The following is a 6,047-nucleotide window of genomic DNA, read 5'->3' as shown; positions in this document are numbered from 1 at the left end:
AACATCTCTCTCTATCTCTCTCTCCTTTTCATTCTATCTACTTATCAATCTAAGCATGAATTCTTATGGATACTTAAAATTTCAATTAACTGTCACAAGATTCATTCTAGCCTTTGCATATTTCTAATCCCCTTTTCTGACAGTGAGAAATCTGCTCCTTCTATATAAAAATAAAGTTCCTCCTTAGAATACACATTTAATTTGAGAATCCCTAACCCATATCTCTATGTTAAACACACCTATTTAAAAATTTGATATTGTTTACCGTTTGATTCATTTTTTATCTCAATGGTATATAGTCAAAGTATTTGTTCTAGTGTTAACTTAGGCAAGTCTTTCCTTCATCCTTTACAGATGTGGCTAATCTATACATTTGAAACCGAATCTGATTCATCTGTTTCTGTTTGTAATCCCTTGTTGATTTAATTTCTTTAAAAAATATAACTTGACTTTAATAGTCAAAACTGTACAAAAAGTTTCACTCAGAGGAGTGAGTGAGCACCCTTGCCTCTGCCCCTTGTTCCTCTAGGCTTCCACCTCATTTCTACACATCCTCTATGGACAACCAAGCTCATGTTTTTTACTTCCTGTTTCTGGATCTTGTTTTGTTTGCAAAAATGAATAAATATGTATATATTTCCTTATTCTTACTTTTTTCTTATGCTTTTTTTAATTTAAAATTTATTCTGAAAATTTCTCTATATCAGTCAGTACTTTTTCTCATTGTCTAATTTCTGTTGTGGTTTTATTTAACCTTTGGTTTTTTAGCCTTTTATCACAATTTCAAATCATTGGGGATTTGGGATTTATTTTCTGATTATCTTTTTGGTAATTGATTTCTACATTAATTACATAATAGTTAGAAGATATATATTCTGTGGGATTTTAATCTTCTGAAATTTGTTAAAACTGTTTTGTCGTAAAGTATGTATGGTCAATTCTGGAAAAGCTCTGTGTGTAATCCTAAATAATGTGAATATTACAGCTGTTAAGCACAGTATTCTACATATTTAAGTTAAACCTAAGTTACTTATCATTTTGTTTATATCTTTTATATCTTTACTGAATTCTGCCTGATTGCTCTCTTAATTACAAAGGAAGTATGTTAAAACCTCCCATTCTGATTGTGAATTTCAAGAGAGAGAGATTGTGTTACACATATTTAGAATTGATATATCTTCCTGGAAAATTGAATATTTCATTATTATGAAATATCCCTTGCAATCTCTATTAATGTTTTTTTATTGAAGTACTGTATCAATATAGCTACACTAACTTTTTTTAGGTTAGTATTTGCATATTATACATTTTATCATCCTTTTATTTTTCAACCTTTAAACCTTATGTTTAAAATATATTTCTAGGGCTTCCCTGGTGGCGCAGAGGTTGAGAGTCCGCCTGCCGATGCAGGGCACACGGGTTCGTGCCCCTGTCCAGGAAGATCCCACATGCAGCGGAGCAGCTGGGCCCGTGAGCCATGGCCGCTGAGCCTGCACGTCCGGAGCCTGTGCTCCGCAGTGGGAGAGGCCACAACAGTGAGAGGCCCGCGTACCGCAAAAAAATAAAAATAAAAATAAAATAAAATAAAATATATTTCTATTAAGTAGTACATAAATAGGGTTTTCTTTTATCTAAAATAAACTAATAGCTTCTTTAAATTATAGCATTAATTTTATTTATGTTTGATGCAATTATTGGTATATTTAATTTATCATTTTAGTAAGTGCTTTCTCATTTTTGTGTTCTCTATTTGTCTTCCTTTGGGTAGATTCTATTTTATTACCATTTCATATTTTTTTCTTCTATTAGCTTGAAAAAAATCTTTTAGTTGTCTCTAGGAAAAAGGTCAAAATGTTAGTATAAATGTTAGCAGTGTCTGTATGATAAGAAAATAACTTCCTAATTTGATTTAAAGCTATGTCCTATCACTTTTTCTAATTAAAAATCATGTATTAATTATTTAAGTATTTTGATTTTTTTAAGTTAGTGGCATAAGATTTATGGATCATATAGCACCAACAAGGAGAAAGTAATCACTATATGGAAAAAATTACAAAGGAAAGTAATAAAAACTATAGTCAACATTAAAACTTACTGTGCTTAATACTGATAGGCAAGAAAGACTAATCATGCCTTGTGATTGTAGTACAATATTCATACTCACTGTAAAACCTATATTAGTGCAGAATGACCCTAAAAATAGCATAAATATATTATGTAGCACAAATCTAAGGAAAATATTTTAGTTAAAAGACAACCTTTAAATTGTCATTTATATTCTGTGGGAGATGAGGATAAAAATCCCCAAAACTATATTTAGCTAATGATTTTACTGGCAATGTATGAGGATTAAACTAGTAGGTAAATTAGTTAAATTATTAAGTAGAAAAAACAGGCCTACATGGGATAGGAGACCAGGGAGGAGGAAACAACAATGAAGTTGTTGTAGCTTGCTTAGAAAAAGAATGGCAAATTAAAAACTAAACTTAAAGCCTACAAAGATTTATTATATAGAAAATGGTGGCCAGCTGTTCTCCATCCCTCAAAAGATACACCTCAGGAAATTGGCTTAAATTGCTCTAGAAGGATTTAAGTTCCCTATAAGAAGTGTTAGACTTTAGAGTGGAGGAAGATAAATGGTTCCTATGGGGAATGTGGTGACCCCACTCTTAGAGAAAGATTCTGTATCTTTAAAAATCCATGATACCTCTGAATTTTTAAAAAAAAAATCCTCTTTTGGTGTTTCTGAGAGCATGCACATAGAGGGTGGTCTACTAAAATACTTTCTTGATAAAGGATATGCCAAAACCACCTCCAGGCAAAAGAAAGAATTTCCTGAGAGGATGATTAAGCACTAGATTGGGCAATTTTAAAAAGTTCTGGTATCTCTTTCACAGTAGATTTTTAAGAGTAGTATATTTTTTTCTGTCTGAAATGATTTATTCAACCCTCCTTAGAGAAACATAAATCACTGTGATGAAGACAAGTCTTCTCAATAATTTTATGTAAAAATTTTTACCATCATTTTACATAGGAAAAACTAAGGTTTAACGACTTGACAATATTCAACATATATGCAGTAGAGCCAATACTCAAACTCCAGTAATTGAGGAATCCAGTGCTAAAACCACATGGTGAATCAAACTTCAGGGTTTGGCTTGGTAACTGTCAGAGGGTCAGTTATCAATCAACATGGAGTAAATAACCAGTTAAGATACATCAAAGAACCTGAATTCATAAATAATCAATAATAATTACTATCAACATTTATCAGGTGCTTATATGTCCCAGGCACTGTCCTAAGAGTGTATTATTTTCATAGCAACTCAATGAGTTAGTTACTAACTTTACAAACATAACAATGTATATATGTCCATATATATACTACCACTCTCTCACTTTGTCCCAGCTTACTCTTCCTCCTCCCCGTGTCCTCAAATCCATTCTCTAGTAGGTCTGCATCTTTATTCCCGTCTTACCCCTAGGTTCTTCATGACCTTTTTTTTTTTTTTTAGATTCTATATATATGTGTTAGCAAACGGTATTTGTTTTTCTCTTTCTGACTTACTTCACTCTGTATGACACACTCTAGGTCCATCCACCTCACTACAAATAACTCAATTTCATTTCCTTTTATGGCTGAGTAATATTCCATTGTATATATGTGCCACATCTTCTTTATCCATTCATCTGTCGATGGAAACTTGGTTGCTTCCATGTCCTGGTTACCGTAAAAAGAGCTGCAATGAACACTGTGGTACGTGACTATTTTTGAATTATGGTTTTCTCAGGGTATATGTCTAGTAGTGGGATTGCTGGGTCATATGGTAGTTCTATTTTCAGTTTTTTTAAGGAACCTCCATACTCTTCCCCATAGTGACTATATCAATTTACATTTCCACCAACAGTGCAAGAGGGTTCCCTTTTCTCCACACCCTCTCCAGCATTTATTAATTTGTAGATTTTTTGATGATGGCCATTCTGACTGGTGTGAGGTGATACCTCATTGTAGCTTTGATTTGCATTTTTCTAATGATTAGTGATGTTGAGCATCCTTTCATGTGTTTGCTGGCAAACTGTATATCTTCTTTGGAGAAATGTCTATTTAGGTCTTCTGCCCATTTTTGGAGTGGGTTGTTTGTATTTTTGATATTGAGCTTCATGAGCTGCTTATACATTTTGGAGATTAATCCTTTGTCAGTTGCTTCATTTTCAAATATTTTCTCCCATTCTGAGGGTGGTCTTTTCATCTTGTTTATGGTTTCCTTTGCTGGGCAAAAGCTTTTAAGTTTCATTAGGTCTCATTTGTTTATTTTTGTTTTTATTTTCATTTCTCTAGGAGATGGGTCAAAAAGGATCTTGCTGTGATTGATGTCACAGTGTTCTGCCTAGGTCTTCCTCTAAGAGTTTTATAGTGTCTGGCCTTACATTTAGGTCTTTAATCCATTTTGAGTTCATTTTTGTGTATGGTGTTAAGGAGTGTTCTAATTTCATTCTTTTACATGCAGCTGTCCAGTTACAATAATTTGAATTGAAGTTTTTGTTACTTGAGAATGAAGGATCCAAACTAGCCATAGACCACTGAGATTTTGGGTTTTATGGTTAAAAAAAATCTATTAACTTCAAGAAATATACTAACACAGTTTTGAAAATGTTGATTTTAATTATGTGATGTATGTTTTTTTATTTCTATGATAGAGGCAAAAGCCTGTGCTTATCTGTTACAAGCATAGAAAGGTGACCTTATATCCAAAGTAAGAAATCTCCCTCACCAGAGAAAAGCATGGTGCTATTCATCTTTAAAATGCCATATTAAGGAGAAATTTGAATCCAGACATTTTTAAATCTCTACCAGTGTCCTCCATTACTTCATCATTAGTGGAGATGGAAAAATGCTCACTAAAAATTACTTCCAGAACGTGAAATGGATATTATACTATTTAAATGGATGTAATATAAAAATAATTTGCTTTAAATCATGGCACAAACCATTGCTATGATACCATATTCATTGTGAACCTTAGGGATTTCTTCATTTAGAGTAGAATGAATTTTGACTAGGCATAAGTGCTTTTTGCGAAAGATTAAATCCACAAAACCCAGTACCTTGAAAATATAGCCAGGTGTGAGTGGTTTTAAAAAAATAAATTATGCCTAGATATGTTGCCCAGCTGTATTTTAGAATTTCAAGAGATCTTAAGATATATTCAGGCATTAAGCACTCATTAATACTAAATTATATTTTCCTATGACTTTTGCCTCTAATTTAAAACCTATTCACAAGAAAACTGAAGACATAGAATTTTCTGGTTGTGTATATTTAATTTACTAAGAAATGTTGCTTAGCAAAATTTTTACATGATACTCAGGTAGCCTTTGATATGACTGTGGAATTTTCTTCAACATTAACTTGTTTTAACTATAAAAAATGTAAAAAAATCAACATCAGATATTTAAATTTTATTGTTATGAATACACAATTTAGTAGAAAATGCCTAAGCTAGGAAGTCTGACAATACTGGGTTCAAACCTCAGTCTTGCAAATTGAGGGGTTATGTAACCTTCAGGAAGTTAGTGAACTTTTCATAATCTCATTAGCTCATCTTTAAAATGGGTATGACTAGACTGTAAGGCATATTAAATGATATTATAAGTGAAACTGCCTAGTGCAAACTAAGCATTCTTTCTTCAAACTTCTACTACAGAAGTAGAAATAATAATAGTACATACTTTGCCTTCTCAAGCCAGTTTTATTTCTCAAATTCTAAATGATTATTTTAGTGTACTATTTAAATTAACCACACCACAATTATGGATTCCTAAACATCTAGGTAATTCTATAAAATCACGGATTTACAACTTACAAATTCAGAAAATACTAAGGGTCTGTTACGTTCCAATGCAAAAATCTATGCTGAAAGATTCGTATAAATGAGGAAAATCTATGTATCGAGTTTTCATCATGTTCCAAAGAGAATGAAGGAAATCACAGAACATGAAACAAAGTGGCCTAAGTGATTATGGATGGATGTGAATCCTCCTATTTG

This window comes from Orcinus orca, chromosome 8 (genome assembly GCF_937001465.1).
Source record: "Orcinus orca chromosome 8, mOrcOrc1.1, whole genome shotgun sequence".
Taxonomy (NCBI): domain Eukaryota; kingdom Metazoa; phylum Chordata; class Mammalia; order Artiodactyla; family Delphinidae; genus Orcinus; species Orcinus orca.
Note: the sequence above shows the minus strand (reverse complement) of the source record.